General features: G+C 40.1%; 1 protein-coding gene across 1 annotated transcript in view; it reads right to left on the bottom strand.

Moving 5' to 3' along the window:
* LOC134861809 (neurocalcin-delta A) overlaps positions 1 to 18,027 on the bottom strand; it is a 69,173-nt gene extending 51,146 nt beyond the window's left edge. The window contains exons 1-2 of the mRNA XM_063879294.1: positions 17,816 to 18,027; positions 13,083 to 13,229 (exon numbers count right to left, since the gene is read on the bottom strand). The gene's annotated coding sequence lies outside the window, so the exon portion shown is untranslated. The remainder of the gene's footprint in view (positions 1 to 13,082; positions 13,230 to 17,815) is intronic.
* Between the last annotated feature and the right edge of the window lie 631 nt (positions 18,028 to 18,658).

Genomic DNA, 18,658 nt, shown 5'->3' with positions numbered 1-18,658 from the left:
GGTAGTTGAAGTCGTTGATCACTCGCCTGGTACAGACTGCTATAAAAATTATGGAGATTAAAAATCATCCATCTCCACAAAACATGTCACAAGAAATCTTGTCTGATCCCACCCACATTCAGGGTTCCCAAGAGCAGGCGGAACCCGCTATAGGCAGTCATTCCGGCCTTTGTCCATTACGCTTCTCAACACTCGCATATAATTTAATATAAATTTAAATGTTGGCCATGAGGGTTGTGCAGTAAGTTGCCGTTGTCAGTAGGTGGGTTTGTGTATTGTGTACAGAGGTGGGAAGTAGTGGAGTACAAATACTTTGTTACTGTACTTAAGTACATTTTTCTGGTATCAGTACTTTACTCCACTACCTATTTTTCTGAAGACTTTTTACTTTTATTTCTTACATTTTCAAAACAGGCTCAGAACTTTAGCTTAATCTGCGTTTGGTGGCGTGATCATTATTATTTCATCATTCAGTCATTGTATGCCTATTGATTTTAACACGCTCCGTGTATCCGTAATTTCCTGGTCTTCTCTAAAGAAGAGGGACCAATGAGAATTCAGTTATAAACGGTGGTTGTTCACTGTTGAAACGTTCATTAGCTAAGCTCTTTGCTGTTCTATTAATATAAAGTGAGGTCCATTTACCAGTTACTCTATAAAACAGCTGGTAGTTATCGGTACTTTTCAAAGCCATTGTTTTTGTATCTTGGGTGTGATATTATTAAGCTGTCTTTGGCTCTTTCTGCTGTAAAATGAAAATCTCCCTTCTGTGGGACGATTAAAGGTATTCTGATTCTGATTCCTTCTTTACTTTTAATTGAGTAAAGCATTTTGTCAGAACTTCTACTTTTACCAGATTATTTTTAAACATGAGTATCTGTACTTGTACTTGAGTAAAGGATGTTTGTGTTCTCTGATTGTGTATGTGTAAACGGTGTATGAGTGATAATATGTTAATGTGTTTTGATGTTAGCTATGTTTGTATATGTATATATGTGGAACTGCAAGACGGAGTCCAGAATAAATGTCCTTACGGGGACAATAAAGTATATGGTATCGTATGAGTGAAAGCAGAACCGCATCTCTTTATGTGCGTTCATGCCCTAACTCTCACTTAGATACCACAGCGTGTCCTGTGCTCCAGCATATTTCACACAGCATTGGTGAAACTACACAAATACCACTGACCTTAGAGATGGCCTGTTTGACAACCATATATGGAATGCAACTTCTGGCTTAATAACAACATCATCCAATAATTTTGATGTTACAGTACAGGAAAAAAAGACGACATAGCCAAAACTGAAAATAGAATGTGTCTAAAAATCTTTTGTCCATATTTAATGTAACTACATCACCTTAGAGCCATTTAAGCAGGCCAATAATGAGCAAATATAAAAAATAAAAAGGTTATTATTGTAATCAGACAAGAGCGATAAAAGTTATGACAAAGACCATAATGGCAAGGAAGAACCAAAATATAACTAATACAAAGTAGCACATTCATCATTATTCTAAAACCAGCATCACCGTGTAACGGAGGTATTTAGGATCCAATTGCAGCACGCTGGAACAGAGTATTAGTTTGTAATGACTTTAATTCAACTATATGGAGGTATATGTATAATAATTAGTTTGCAACACATAAGCCTCCACAGAAACTCTCAGGAAAACTGATGTTGCCTCACAGTTCAGGGCAGGATAAATCCACAGCAGGAAGTAGAGAAAACTCACACTGGAACATGAACCGGAGAAACACCTAGCAGCCACCAGAACAGGCAAACAGGAACAGGAAACACAGGGGCTTGGATCAAGAAAGGACAGAAGGCTGAGGCGTTCAATGGGGAATCTAAATGTAGGTCCAAAATAGGTCTGCAACGAGAAATCGGTCCGGAACAGAGTGCAGGAGGGTCTTGCATTTAGAGAGCAAAGAAGTGTAGTGAGGCAGGAGCTTAAAGACCAACCTAAATGGATATGAAGCAGATGAGTGAGCAGGTGAACAGAGTCAGGCCAGGAGCTGAGGCCAGGTGAGGGGCTGCGAGACTGCAGACTTTTACACACTGTGCAGCTTTTTTGTTTTGTGTATTTTGTGAAGATGATGTCATTTGGTCAGCTCCCGAGGAGACATTTATATTTATAGGCTATGGTGTAGACACATGGTTTTGATAGGGTAGAGGAGAAGGAGAAACAAAATCCGCAGAACTGTACTGAGAGAAGCAGAGTGTTTGGAGAGCTCAGGTTGTCTCTGAACAAAATGTGCCAACAGAGAGACCTCAGCCTTTTCACTGATGCCATGGCAACGTTTTTCCTGCTTGTGGTGGGTAAGAAAAACTAGCTACAATCAGGTTTAAAAACTAAAACAATATTCAATGTTTATGTGTGTGTGTGTGTGTGTGTGTGTGTGTGTGTGTGTGTGTGTGTGTGTGTGTGTGTGTGTGTGTATTCATGCAAAACATCAAACACCAGCCACAGTGTCAAATGAGCAGGAGGACTGTGTAATTTGGGATTAACAATTCATCTGCTCCTGGGCTCCTTTCCTGTTATATTCATGAGTATAAAACATCCTTATATATGAACAAATACCATTGATACAAAGATCTGAAAAAGGAAACTTCCACGTTTAATGTCAGTGTTTTAAAGTTCCCTTTCCGGTGTCATCTCATCATTCAGCATTGTTAGAGACAATTTAATCTTCAAACATGTTCACTGTTCCCATCTGGGAGCACCTTCTGCCATGCCATGATCACAGACTCTGATCACATTGTGCTGCTGCACAGAGATCCAGCCGTATGCAAATGAGGCATGGAGTGGTGTACTTTATGAAAATTCATTTAGAAAATGTCCCCACAAATCAAATAACCTAGTCCCACTCCTGAAGCTACCAGAAGCTCAGCATTCACATGAAGGTCGCTATTTTGGAAAGATATTTCCAGTCTGTAAAAATGATCCTAATTTTGAGCAGTAACCACCCACTCGGGATTGGGCAATTTAGTTAGTTTAACCAATTACATACAAAGAAATGAACAGTCTGTAATTGTTATGGTAGGTTTATTTTCACAGTGAGAGACAGAATATCAAAAAAGAATCCAGAAATGTACATTAAAAGAAAGATATAAATTGATTTGGGTTTAATTGTGGTAAATAAGTATTTGATCCCATTGCAACCTACAAAAATTCTGGCTCCCACCGACCAGTTAACTAAGTCTTCTTGCTTTAAGAAAGTACTCTGAATATCAACTCTTTACCTGGATAAAAGACACCGTCCACAGTCAATAAATCAGATTACAACCTCTTCACAATGGGAAGACCAAAGACATCTTGTGATCATTATGGAACTAATGTCTAAGGACATCAGGGACAAGATTGTAGACCTGCACAAGGCTGGAATAGAAGACAAGACCACCAGCAAGCAGCTTGGTGAGAAAGAGACCACTGGTTTGATTATTAGAAGATGGAAAAGCACAAAATGACCATCAATCGGCCTCAATCTGGGGCTCCACGACCTAAGATCTGGCCTCTTGGGGAATCAATGATCATGAGAAAGGTGAGGGGTCAGTGAAATTGGTCCTCTGCATTTAACCCATCCTAGTACTAGGAGCAGTAGGCAGCTATTGTGCAGCGCCCAGGGAGCAATGGGGAGGGGGGATTGGAGGTGTCCGGTGCCTTGCTCAAGGGCACCACAGCAGGGCCTAGGAGGTGAACTGGGACCTCTCCAAGTAGCAGTCCACTTTCCATATTTCAAGTCTGTTCGGGGACTTGAACCGGCAACCTTACGATTCCCAGTCTAAGCCCCTACTGACTGAGCCACTGCTGGAAGCAGCCGATCCAACAGGTGCCCCACAGACCTACATCCCAAGTAGTGCAGAGGAAATAGATTCAAATGGACTGGAAAAAGATGTCAGCACACCAATGTATTATCTCAGGAATGGGCATATACTGTAATGGTAGAAGATATTAAAATAAGCCTAAAGCATAGAAGACAAACAGAAAGACGTGACAATGTGCTGCTAATCTCTTCGGACGTCAGCCCAGGCAGAGTGGGTGTCTGGACGAGATGCGCTCGCTTGCTCATTCGCTCATCTGCTCAAAGAAACTGTGCTGTTGCTGTGTTGTCTTCCTGCCATACTTGCTATTGTATACTCCCACATGTAACTCCCTCCTTTAATTCACTCATCCTCATGCACTCCCCTTTTTGCAGCAGTCCGGCTGTCACGTTTCCAGCCCACTCATGACCGTTCCTCATGTAGCTGTCGCTCTCCTCCACTGCACACTTGGGGGCAAACATTACATGAAGACAACTCATAGGTGTGTGTGTGAGTGTGTATGCATTTTCTTAAAGTATATAGTTTAACATTTTTATGAAAAAACGTCAACTATAGCAATAAATGTGACTAAAATAAAACAAAAGGGTATAATCAAGACAGACAAACCAAAATGTGAAGGATCCAGTCCCCCATATTTTGTCTTCTGGCAGAATGTCTTTAGTTCTGTGGTCTTACAGCTCCTGAAAAGGCCCCCACCCCCCCACATCTCCCTAGGGAGGCGCCCAGGTGGCATCCTCACTAGGTGCCCGAACCACCTCAACTGGCTCCTTTCAACGCGAAGGAGCAGCGGTTCTACTCCGTCTCCCTCCCAGATGACTGAACTTCTCACCTTATCCCTAAGGGAGATGCCAGCCACCCTGCGGAGAAATCCCATTTCGGCCGCTTGTATCCGCGATCTCGTTCTTTCGGTCATGACCCATCCTTCATGACCATAGGTGAGGGTAGGAAGGAAAATGGCCCGGTAGACAGAGAGCTTTGCCTTCTGGCTCAGCTCTCTTTTCGTCAAAACGGTGCGGTAAAGCGACTGCAGTACCGCTCCCGCTGCTCCGATTCTCCGGCCCATCTCACGCTCCATTGTTCCCTCACTCGAGAACAAGACCCCGAGATACTTGAACTCCTTCACTTGGGGTAAGGCTTCATTCCCTACCTGGAGTGGACAGTCCATCGGTTTCCTGCTGAGAACCATGGCCTCAGATTTGGAGGTGCTGATCCTCATCCCAGCCGCTTCACACTCGGCCGCAAACCAATCCAGTGAGTGCTGAAGGTCACAGACTGATGAAGCCATTAGGACCACATCGTCTGCAAAAAGCAGTGGTGCAATCCTTAGCCCCCGAACTGCAGACCCCCTCCCCCACGACTACGCCTCGAAATCCTGTCCATGAATATCACAAACAGGATTGGTGACAAAGCGCAGCCCTGGCGGAGGCCAACCCTCACCGGCAATCGGTCCGACGTGCTACCGATGACCCGGACACAGCTCTCGCTTTGGGAGTACAGAGATTGGATGGCCCTGAGTAGAGACCCCCTCACCCCATACTCCCGCAGGACCTTCCACAGTATCTCCCTGGGAACCCGGTCATACGCCTTCTCCAAATCCACAAAGCACATGTAGACCGGATGAGCGTACTCCCAGGCCCCCTCCAGGATCCTTGCGAGAGTGAAAAGCTGGTCCGGCCTTCCACGACCAGGACGAAAACCGCATTGTTCCTCTTCAATCTGAGGTTTACCAATTATTGTTCAATTATTATTATTCGACTTATTGTTGTCATAGTCTTTAATGATATATAATAATATGCATATTAGTGAAGGAAGAAGAAAAAGAAAACTTGCAGGAATAAATCAAAGATCGTCTCATTAGGAATGACAAATGCTTATGATTCAGAGATTATTACCTTCCGTTTATCTGACAAAGATTTCTGATGATTTGATAATAAAAAACAAAGGTTACGACACATTTTGCTGCTCATAATGTGGCAGTGGGGTGTCAATGTGGAACTGTAGAGTCTGCTTTGAGCTCTTAGTGCCTCCAAGTTGTAGCATGTCAGACTGAAGGAAAAGTAGTGGGTAACTTTTGGACTTCATTTGTATGTTTGTTATCACTCATGCATATAATGTGTCTTTCTCATTCATACTCACTGTCTATTGGTCGATCTCAGTCTATGTACGGCATACTATGCCTCAGAGGGGAATTTTGCAGCTGTTGTAGAACATTACATACACATCTATATTTAAAAACAGCAACAAGTGAAAACAACTGCTGTTGCTGTTTTCTTTTTTCTGCCAATGATAATTTATTACGGAGAAAGAAAAATATAAAAGTGAATATTACGAAGCAGATGGACGTGGAGCTAGGACTGGTATGGAACAACAGTAAACACTCATATTGAAAGGCAAAGTCATCAACGGCTAAATATTAATGTTTCATTGTGAAACGTACACTGACATGATGTATATATGCTTCATAAAGCTGGAAGAATGAGATCACTGTTAAATTGCACAGCTGCTGCTGCAACCCAGGAATGGATGCATCATACCATGTTGCCACCTGGGAACATATTCCACATGACTTTGAGACCCTGAGTGATGTTGACAGAGGTACTCAAATAGGTTCTTTGCTTTTCAGAACAGATTCAAACACTTTTCCTCTGACAAAGACTGCTTCTACAAAAATCACAAATTATGGTAGCAACCTATTTCACAAAAGTGATTGTTGCAGATGCATTTTAAGTCCTACACTAGTCTCACATGCTTATGCATTGGTTGCAAGTATATTGTGAACATAATTAACACAAATCAGTTTGTGTGTGAGTTCAAAGGTACAGACATTTTCTGAAAAAATTGCCATAGAAAGAACATCTCAAATCTCTGTTACAACCTAATTGTTGGCAAATAGAATTGGCTTCCAACACATTCTGAGACACAAATCTGACTCCATTTATGGACACTATGGTTGGAATTTTTTCATACATATACTGATTATGACCATAGAATATAGCAACAATAAGGAAATGTGAGAAATTCAACTGAGAATTCCCCTCAGGTTTTTTTTTCTTCCTCACAGTCTTTATCAGTAAATGGAGCTTGTGCTTTTTCTGATGAAGGCTGTGAAACATGGTTGAAACCATTGAATCTGACATATTTAAGACGTCCATGCTCAATCTGCATGCCTATATTAGATGAAAAATGTACTGAAATAGAATTTAAAATACATTACAGTGGGTCTGCTCAATGCCTGACAGTGTGTTTGTATTTTTGAGAGCTGCTGCTCGTTGAATTCAAACATTGACTGATTCAAACTCTGTGGCTATAAACAGCAAATGCATTAGAGACTCCACTGAAATCCAGAATGTGTATGAGTGATCAAGAATGTGGCTCTATTTAGCCCCTAAGCCCATCACCAGATTGTTATACACAGGCAGTTGGTCTCTGTCTTTCCTTCTGACCTTCATTCAGGGAAATAATGCCAGACGGACAGACAGATAAACTCACAGGGTTGAATTATAACGACCAGCTGGTGTGCATAGCTCACATTAGAATGAGAGGTTGCACAGGGAAGTGGTTTACTCGGCAGGAAAACAAGAAGGATGCTGCATTGATGAAGAGCAAATCCTCAAAATAAATAGGATCAAATGTAAGAGGAAGCTATTGTAAAACTGAAATATCAATAAATGCAATGTGGATATTAACAACTATAATTGTGCAGTCCACATAGCATATATCTATTACATGCTTAACATCACAGTGCACACCTTTTGTGACTGTTAGTCACTCAGTGATTGATTTATCCCTGAAGAAGTTTACTTGAAAAGGGATATTTATTCAAATACATCTGTGTAGAAGCAAGTATGTTTTATTTAGAAACTTTACAATGGACAGAATGGGATAAAGCCTGATATGACCAAGACTGTGTAATGGATTCAGATTCTGATGTCATCACATTTAAAGCTGGCCAGTGTTTTGGTCTAACACATCAGGCTCAGGGTGAATAGCTGACATGAGTCACAGGTCAGAGAACAGCATCTGACCTGTCGCAGATGTCATCAGTCAGTCATCTAGGAACTGTAGGCTCACTCCCACATGAGACATGAATGCAATGAGAGTTCTCTCATCCAAAGGTCTCTCAAAGAACATCTTGAGGGCACAAAAACACTCGGTAGAATACATTCTACAACACTTAGCTTACTGTAGCAAAGCTCATGTGCATCTTGTGGAATTCAACTCAGTTGAACTTTATTCTTCATATATCTGGACTCATTATACCGTTTTTGACCAACAGAAATATTGTTTTCTGGCATCACTTTAACATTTTACGGGAAAAATCTGCATTTTGGTTTGAGGGCGCATGCAGAAGAAGGGTGAAGATAAAAAATATGGAATAAAATATTGGCAGCAATTCCATGGTTAGCCACACAACAACTCAAACAGTACAATCACAAATGATCTGCACTGTAAAAACTGTGACTGGGGTAAATTAATATTAAATAAATAACTTTACATAATAAAAGTGCATTTAAAAATCACATGGAGCTGAATTCAACACATTTAAATTATTTATAAATTGCCTTTTTAAATATAAAATCAGTTGTAAAAATGTTTTGAATTTTCTAAAAATGCAGATCATTTATCGATTTTACTCATTGAGAGCTCCTTAGTTCCAATCTCTTCATACGTCCGCCCATTTTGCGCCACATTGACATTGTTCTTCATCTGCTGCCGCTTCAGTTTGATGCTTGGTCAAAAGTAAGAACTGTTTAAAAGTGAATAGACATTTTTTCACCAAGTTTCTGTAGCAGGTTAACTTTGTTTTTGCGCTACAGCTAACCAAACCAACTGTATGCATTGTAGGCTAAACCTAAATCAACATTAAGCTAATGAGATGAACATCCGTCCGTCCAGTAAAACCATTGCAAGGACTGTAAAAAGCTCGATACAATGCTACATTTGTTTTTGATTCCTTCATTTTTAACCGTAACATTAGGACTTTTAAGATAGAAATTCTTGTTTTTCGACCAGATTATCCACCCAAGCACCAATGTAACAAGATAGCTAGCATGCTACGTTAGCCGACCTAAGCTAGTACAGTCAGACCTAAGCTAGAACAGTCTAAAGCACTTCTGCCTTATATGTTATCCTATTGGTTTGATTGGTTAAGAGAACGAGATGTTTGTGGCCGGACATCAGACACATGGATGTGTAAGAATCTATATTTACCCCAGCCAGCTAAGTTGATTGTTCCTTGCATATCAATTCACAACGATTAAGGTGAAATAAACACTTTATCTCTATTATAATTTGATTATAAGATGCTGAAACGTATAAATAAAACTCTGCATTTACCTGCTTGACATAATACTTAGGTGGTCCTTGCACAGGTTTGTGGTCATTTATGTAGTATGGAAGCTTTCTGATAATAATTAAGAGAAAAGAAATAGGACTATCATCCTGGCAGCCCAAATATTAAACAAATGAATCATTTTATAACCGTGATGGACCTGAACATATTTACTGGTTTATCTTATAACTGAGAAAGATCACATGGGGTTGAAACAGATGTTGCATGATAGATAAGAGTTATATATACAGTAACATGTTCTACTCCTGAAGGATAATGTGTGTGAATCATACAACTTTAGGTTTTCATTATATGTGAACAATTTTAAGATAAGTAGACACATGTACAGTTTGTTTGCCAATACAAAATTAGATCCTTACAATTTTCCCCCCAGTTAAAATTCACATTTGCTACAGCTTTGGTGAATAATCATTGTCCTCCATAAGTGTGTAAAGCTCTTGTCTTGTATATTCGTATTGATTTTTAGAGACTGATAACTTGGTCCTAGAGGTTCCTTGCTCAGGGCTTTTCACAAAGCAGCTGAAAGAAAATTAAAAACAAGTGAATGATCCAGACGATCATTGATCCAGTTGCTGTAGATGACTTGATGCTTCTTTATGATCTCAGTGCCTTGGTTGAAGATTGTTTAAATGGTGCCAAGCGTGTTTTAGAAAATGTATATATAGATATTGATCAATATTGTAAATACATAATACTTTTGCCATTTCAGGATCCTGATGTAGACGGCATATCACAGGACCTTTGTGTAGCAAGGATGGAAATCTACAAAACAAAGACTCATGCAACCGATCACATCAGTATTGTGGTGGAGGGTCCTGACTGCTGTGGGGAGTTTTCCAAGGGCTTGTTCCACGGTGATGGGGTTGGCATACTGAATTTCGATTATCCCAACAAGGTACACTGTATGTATTCCAGAAACTCTTCCTTGAGCTGGATTGCTCAAAACGCTCCAAAGGTGAACAGCCTCGAGAACAAGCTCCCTAAGGCTTAAGGGAAAGGGAATTGTTTGGTCTATGTTCAAACCGTCACATGCTGCCTTTAATGCTTTGTTAGAAGCTTGCATTGTTTGTTAGTTGTTAAAGGGTCTCTCTGTGTTCCTCTAGTCTTGCTCATGTCTTAGAAAAGTGCATTTCTGCTTAGTGTGCCTTCTAGTTTCACTGATGCATCCCGACTGTATATATTCATGTTTTTTAATTTTACCAAGCCATTATAATATTTTCTTTCATGACATTTTGTAACATTTGTTAGATGCTGCACAAATAAATATAGACATGCAGTAAGTTATATGCATGCTGAATGTATGTAAACTGTGGTACTACACATATTGAGTAGATAATACACACAAAAATGATGGCAAGAAAGTGACATCTCATTTCAAGTCCTGTGATACCAATCATCACTTGTGTTTAAACAATACATTTAGATACATACACATAAGAATAGCAGTGTCAATGTGTTGAATTAAGAGAAGAATATTGTTATTATTTATTTTATTTAGTGAAGCCAAATAATTTCCCCCAAGATATTCAGTAAATATAAATTAATTCCACACAGATATACAGTAAATAATTATTTCCCAGATTGATAATAAATTAAAATCAATTTCTCCTTGATAATTAATAAATACAAATACAATTCCACCAGATATTTAGTAAATCTAACTTGTGCTTGTTCAAATATTTAGTTTTAAAACCCATTTTATTCAGTATTTTTTGATCAAATTCTTGTAATTAAAATCTTTTCAATTATATCAGTGGCAGGGGTGGGTGGGTTGTTTTGACATTTGTCCATGTTCTAGTGTTCAAGGATATTTCATGTGGGACATACCTTACAGTCGGTTGATTTAACTGACCCTAACCCTAACCCATTCACTGTCATGATCCTGGTTTCGTGTCTGTCATGTCTTTGTGTTGTGTTTTATTTTGAAATGTTTTCCCTTCTTGTGTCAGGTTAAGTTTCACTCCCTGTCTTTAGTTTCCCTCCTTTCCCTGATTGTGTCATTGTGTTCACCTGTTGCCCCTGTGTTTCTCCTCCCCTCTCCAGCTGTGTGTTGTTTGGTGATAAGCCTTGTGTATTTAGTCTTGGTTCCCCTTTTGTCTCTTGGTCGGTCGTCGTCGTTTCCTACCTGATCCTGTACATGTTACCTGCCTGTTCCTGCCCGTCCGTCTGTCTGCTCTTGTCCCCAGTGTCCCTGTATCCCCTGGTTAGTGTTGGTGTGGTTATTTTTTCTTTGAAAGTACAGCTTTAATTTAAATAAAGCTCACCGTTTGTTTGGACCCATACCTGCCTCCCGTTCATTTTACTGCACTTGGGTCCTGTTTCCCCAAACCCTGACATTCACAGGACATAAGTGAGTTTAAGCATTGGATTTTAAGTTTGCCTAATATGGAGCACCCAAAGTTCTTTTAACATCTCAGGTCTCCATATACAGTATATTTAAAAACAAAACATGGCAATACACAGACATGCAACGTGAAAAACAAAAGGCAAAACCTGCCCGTGTCTGCTTCATGCAACATTCTCATTATTAGCGGCGGTCTCAGATTGTTGGGGTAGCTCTGTTCGTAGTTTCAATGAGGAATGCCAAAAATTCTAACTAGCCATCCTGGGAAAACTGAATGTCCATGTTTTATAAGGAAAAAGTAAACCAAAGAGACAAACAAAAGTGATGCTATGATGAAATTCTTGGCTGAATTCCTTCATGATGAGGTTTTTTCATACAACAGTTATTCCAAAGATAAGAATAATCTTGATCCCAGCACAATGAAAATGCATCACACCCTCCAGTTATACGTAAAACTAATTTATGTTTACAGCCTGTACCAAAACCTGATGGACTGAGGAATGAGATGAGCAGCATTGTATACAAAATGTTTAATTAAATCAGCCAAGCATACTGTAGCTCACAAGCTACATACTTTAAATACTGAAGGTCCTGATTCAGATTGATAAAGTTTCAGTTTTTGATCCGGTATGAATAACAGTTGAGCAGAGAGATCCTTAAATTGATGTGAGGTGATCAGCTGATCATTCCTCTAAAGAAAAGTGCTGTAGTTCACTCTTGAATACAGCCACCAGCCACAGAGGGCACATTAAGCAGACAATAGACAAACTTCAATTTTAGTCATTACCAAGATATGCCCACTGGTGATGTTTCTGATTTAACCAGCACTGCCTGGCAACAGTGCGCTGAAAATGATAAGCCTGTCATTTATACACTGTCCATTGCTCTAATGTAATACATAAAAAAGAATGAGGCGGGACAAAAGGTTTAAGAGATTCAAATCAGGATATTTTGCATCCAAAATTAATCAGAAACTGCCTCACGTGTGCAGTTAAAACAAACAAACAAACCAACAATTCCAATAGCAGAGCCACCATCTGAAAGCATAAAGCACAAATCATCCAATCCTGGAGCGTACCGGGAGATCTAGTGGAGCCGGTCCTGAAGCAAACCAGATTTAAACTTATAAACGGAAAAAAGCAAACAAAAACCAACAGATATGTAAGTGTTACACAGCAGTGAGAAAAAAGGTCTCTGCCATATTTAACAAGCGGTGAATAAAAATGTTTTATACCTTATCCTGCTGGGGTTTCAGGGAGCAGGAACCTATCACAACATACATTTGGTAGGAGGCCAGCCTATGCAGTGTATCATGTGAAGTGTTTGCTGACAGCAGCCAGCGTTTTATAGACACACTGTACAGTAGTAGGTGATGACTCACTGCTGCCCTTATGAAGATACATTCAGGGTAATAAAATCTGTATTTTTAAAGACTGCCCCGGGATGTCCTACTGAGGTTTGCAGCTGATTTGTAATACCAATGTTGATGTCTTGACACTGATGTCATTGGCCTACACTTATTTACGATATCTCACAACTACAGAAAAGCTTTAAAACTCACCAGGTGAAGAAGGTGTGGACGCCTGCAGCCCGGGGGGGAGGGGGGGGGGGGTTTCGGGGGTGGTGTCAGACTGCTGGCTCGCTCTGTCCAGTCTCTGGGTCTGATGTGTCCCTCTCTATACAACAACGACCCGAGAGTGAACAGCACCTGAGGAAAGATGAGAGGAGACCCATATTTAGTATTCAGTTTTACGGCTAGACTTGAGGTCTCCTCGGTTGCTATGATACGAGTCAATAGACTGACTTACTTCACCATCAGCAGCCACACCCCCATAAGCTGTGCAATTCAGCAAAACAAGTACTAACACTAACACACTACTCTCTGTATTGTGATAAACATGTTGTTGTGGTATTGTGGTGAAATGTGCAACATTTTTACTTTGGTTTTCTAATGTTTTTATAACTATTTGTATTCTATTGTTTCTTTTATTGGACAATTTAGGTAACCTTGTTATGTTTAAATACATAGTTTGTTATCGTATCCTGAGCAACCGTCACAAAACCTGTGTGTCGTGTGTTGACAGATGTTAGTGACCGTGTCAGCAAACGGTTGGGCATCACTGATTCAGGGTCAGACATGGGGTCTGCATGGTTCAGGGTCACGACCTGCAGACCCAACAGAAGCTCTCATTGACATCAGAGTGAACACACGGGGTGAGAGGAAACACTGACTGAAAGCTTTGATTATGTCACTGTACAGACGGCTCTTATCCCAGCATTACTGTCAATTAAAGCGGCTCAGACCCTCACTGACTACTCTCCGTTTTGATATTAACAGGAAAGGAAACCCGAGCACAAGACATCTTTAATAAGGGATCATATAAAGGTTGGTATGTGGATCCCACACTGGATCTGTTATAGAAGTACCTTCACCCTAAAGTGGGGGGGACAGCATAACCCATATGTAATAGGATTTGAAAATGGTCAACCAAATAAAAAATAGGGGTATTTGATATATTAAGTCAATGTGTTCTGACCAGAAGCCAGTTCCACTGTTTTAATTAAAATATTTTGTGAAGATCAGCAGATCGTTGTTTTATTGACTTAACATCTGCCGTTTCCATTTTCAAATTCTTCTTTAAAAGGTTAGGCCGTATTCATCAACCCTGATTATAAACACCATATTTGCATTGAATTCAGTTCTGAGTGCCACAGTACACTGCGCGCTGTTAACATAAGTGGGGGGGGGTTTGCTATTGTCGCAGACCCTGCTTTTGATTTCAATGACAGAAATGGAAAGGTTTAAATCACTTATTTTTATTTAGAATCAGAATCTTGACACCCATAGAAAACATACTGTAATTGAGGCTCAGTTTGACAACGAGACAAAGAAATAACCTTTATTTCTCCATCATAATCCCCTCGGTAGATTGTGACTATTAAGCCCTACATCAAGTGCTGATGACAGCTGTCGTGTTTACCAAAGTGGCAGATGATGTGCGACCTGTCCCAGATGTTGCCTCCCAGCTCATGTAATAAAACAGAAGAGATAAAGTGAGAAATCTATTTTGAATATCCATCAAGGGGGTGCTACCACTGCTCTCTGGTTATTGATCTTCACCAGATGTTTTGCACTAATCAACATATAAAGCATGCAATCATGCTGATGGAGGATTTAGGAGAGGCCCTGACTAACTGTTTCTGACTGCTGGAGGAAAGCAGAGTATAACTTCCAAAGGTTTAACCACGCTACCAATCTCCCATTGTGAATAACCATGTAGGATGTGTCTAAGGATAGAGTCTCGTAATTATAAAAGCATAGAGGAGAGAGTCGCTGTTAATTGATGATATGAGATAATTATAGAAAATGAATCCGTCCCACCTCTTTTTAAAGTGTTTGTCAACTAAAAGGCAAATATTTTCTTGTTAGAGACTGTATGATGTGGTGTATGCTGCTTATCCTCATATCTTTGTAAACTTAACATTTCGGAGAAGTTGTCATGGGCATTGTTTTATCTATTTTGGATGTCTTATCTGACAAATGATTTTGAGAACTAATTCAGTAGATTAATGTTGATAAAAATGAAAAATGAAATTATAAAAAATGTATGTAAAAGAGTGATGTCCTCAACATAACAGTGGAGCACTTTTATTTTTTCAAAACATTAATAACATTTTAAAGAATGGTGACCAAGATCCATAATAAGTGGGTCAGTTTACAGTTGCTCTTTGGTGGACAAACAATGTAATGATGGAACTGTTTCTAATTGAATTCAAAGCTGTTGTGGCATTTCTTTTTAACAGACATACAGTATGCATATACAGCGGCTTTCAAAAGTATTCACCCCCTTGGCTTTTTATCTATTTTGTTACATTACAACCTGTAATTGAAATGTTTTTCAATCTGAATTTTATGTGATGGATCTGCACAAAATATTCTAAGTTGATGAAGAGAAATGAGAAAAATATGTGCATATGTATTCACCCCCTTTGCTATGAAGCCCCTAAAAAGTTCTGGTGCCATCAATTACCTTCAGAAGTCACATAATTAGTGAAATGAAGTCCACCTGTTTGCAATCTAAGTGTCACATGATCTGTCAGTATAAACACACCTTTTCTGAAAGGCCCTACAGGCTGCAACACCACTAAGCAAGAGGCATCACACCATGAAGACCAAGGACCTCCAAACAAGTCAGGGATAAAGTTATTGAGGAATACCAGTCAGGGCTGGGTTTAAAAAAAATATCCACATCTTTGATGATCCCCCGGAGTACCATCAAATCCATAATCTTCAACTGGAAAGAAAATGGGACCACAACAAACCTGCCAAGACAGGGCCGCCCACCAAAACTCACAGAACAGGCAAGGAGGGCATTAATCAGAGAGGCAACAGAGAGACCAAAGGTAACCCTGAAGGAGCTACAGAGCTCATCAGCAGAGACTGGAGTGTGCATAGGACCACAATAAGCCGTACACTCCGTAGAGCTGGGCTTTATGGAAGAGTGGCCAGAAAACCATTACGTAGTGTTAAAAATAGGAAGGCACGTTTTGAGTTTGCCAAAAGGCATGAGGCCGACTCCCTAAATGTATGGCAGAAGGTGCTCTGGTCAGATGAGACTAAAATTGAGCATCGGCCACTAAGGGAAACGCTATGTATGGTTGAAACCCAACACATCCCATCACCCCAAGAACACCATCCCCACAGTGAAACATGGTGGTTTTTCAGCAGCAGGGACTGGGTAACTGGTCCGAGTCGAGGGAAAGATGGATGGTGCTAAATACAGGGATATTCTAGAGCAAAACCTGTTTCAGTCTGCCTGTGATTTGAGACTGGGACGGAGATTCAACTTCCAGCGGGACAATGACCCGAGGCATGCTGCTAAAGCAACACTCGAATGGTTTCACCGGAAGAATTGAAATGTGTTGGAATGGCCTAGTCAAAGCCCAGACCTCAATCCAATTGAGAATCTCTGGTTTGACTTGAAGACCATTCTGGACAATGATTGTCTTCCACTGCACAGCACTTTCACAAAGCAGAGGAGCATGATCAGCTCAAGACTAAGGGCACTGTCATGCTCAACGGACAGGCTGGGGAAGTCATTTGCACCCAGGGCTATACATCTCTATAATGCGTCACTAAGGGGTAGAGGAGAGATTGACTTTTCTGCATAAGTCTGTCTCCCTCTCCACCACTTCCATTTTCCCTGCCACTTATAACAATGTTTGTTGTCTGACTGTCTACTGGCTATATAAGCCCATATTCACACACCCCTCCCTCCTTCCCCCAACCTGGACTGTGTCCTAACTTTAAATTTGTTTGTTTGTTTTACTTTTAACTTATTAAATGGTCTACTTCACCATGGCACACATTCTCCTTGAGCACCTTACAATGCACACTGAATCACAGGGTCAGGCCCTGCCACTGCAAGCGTCCTCTGCCTATACTTTTTCTATTTACATTCATGTGGATTTCTATATCATCCTTTTTTAATGGTTGTCGGGGGTCTGAAAAGCTTTTGCTTAGAATAAACTTCTGTTTTATGAGATTAAAAATAAACTATATAATAAAAATTACTCCAGGGAAATCATGTGACATGAGGAGTCAACATGAGACAAGGATGACTGACATCGTTTCAGTATACAACACTACACTATATTAAACGTTCCTGCATTGCAAGGTTCATCTTATTTTCACTAATGCTCTGTGTAGTCATCCCGAGAAACAGCTTTTTAAATTCCTCCTGGTCATATGTTTAAAATACAAACAACCAAACAGCTCAAATTCAGAGTAGATAGCTCTACAAGTGCTGCTTAATGCTCAGGAAACAGCTGTGTGCGTAAGAGGTCTGCTGTTTCAGTTTGTATCCGCCCCAAGCACAGCCTGCGGAAACCTCCGAGCACCGGTAAATACCGTAAATACCCAACAATGAGAGCATAGCACATGTTGATGAAAGTGGCAGCCGTTATAACAATGTAACAACAGAAACCTGCGGCATCACGGCGGCCAGAGAACAAGTGGCTTTCTACTCTACAAAACTCAACTAGCATAGCAAGCTAACATGCTAAGTTTGTGGATACCAAAACAAAGCCACAAACGTGACTGTATGGTGACCGAATATGCTACACAAAAACTAAGAAAACTGCTTTAGTTAACGCATCATTTTTATGAGAAGTAAAGAAGATAACGTTTTCCAGAGTTTACGATAACATAACCGCAACACAGCGAACGTTTATATTCGGTTTAATAAGAGTAGGTAAGAGAAAACCAGCCAATAAGATCTGTAAATAGCTAACCTTAATCAGGAGACGCAACGCTTAGGTTAGCAATGTCTCCAAAGGGAACTTCTTCATCAACCGGTAACTCGGGTAACTACAGAACCAGGCTCAGGAACACATGTACCCCCAACAAGTGTCAAGAGTGTAGAGCTAAATCAAAGATATCATATAAGAAAGTGTGCTGCGTCAGAGGAAAGGTGGGTTATCTTCCGGTCTTCAAATTTATATCAGATATGAGCCATGCACCGTCGGTAAAGGCCAAAAGTTTATTATTAGTCATTTAATAAACCATTCCACGAATGGCAGTAAGACACATCGACATTTGAAATATTCACTCTGGCTGTAAGCAATCTTTGGAATCCGCATCTGCGTATATGTGTTGTATTAAAAAAAGCAGAGTGAGAACTCTGTCTTAATCCTCTTCTGTAGCCACTTCGAGCTGAATGTGTGGTATTTTCTATATAATACTCTAGCGCCATCTAGCGGACACAAGGGGGAGGCAGGCCCATTTCTTCATTGTGATTTAATCTGACGAAACTAACACATTCCTGGGGATATTTTAACCAATTGAACATTTGATGATTTAATTTTGGGTGAATGTGGTAGGCCTTACCACATTCATATTTATAAATGAAGTAGTGCCTTAAAAAAAATATACCAACATAGGAAACTGAATATTCTGTGTCATTTTGCACTTTTTTTTTTTTAGTTTAATTTTCTTATTGTGTCTTATATATATTATGTTGCATTGTTGGAGGAGCTCTAGACCTAAGATATTGTCTAATACAGGACTTTGGTACAGTTTCGTCGTTGTTTCTGTTATGTAGCATTGAACAGGCCCAGGTTTAGAGGACCAATTGG

Source organism: Eleginops maclovinus, chromosome 3, assembly GCF_036324505.1.
Source record: "Eleginops maclovinus isolate JMC-PN-2008 ecotype Puerto Natales chromosome 3, JC_Emac_rtc_rv5, whole genome shotgun sequence".
NCBI lineage: Eukaryota > Metazoa > Chordata > Actinopteri > Perciformes > Eleginopidae > Eleginops > Eleginops maclovinus.
Note: the sequence above shows the minus strand (reverse complement) of the source record. Positions and strands in the feature narration are given on the sequence as shown.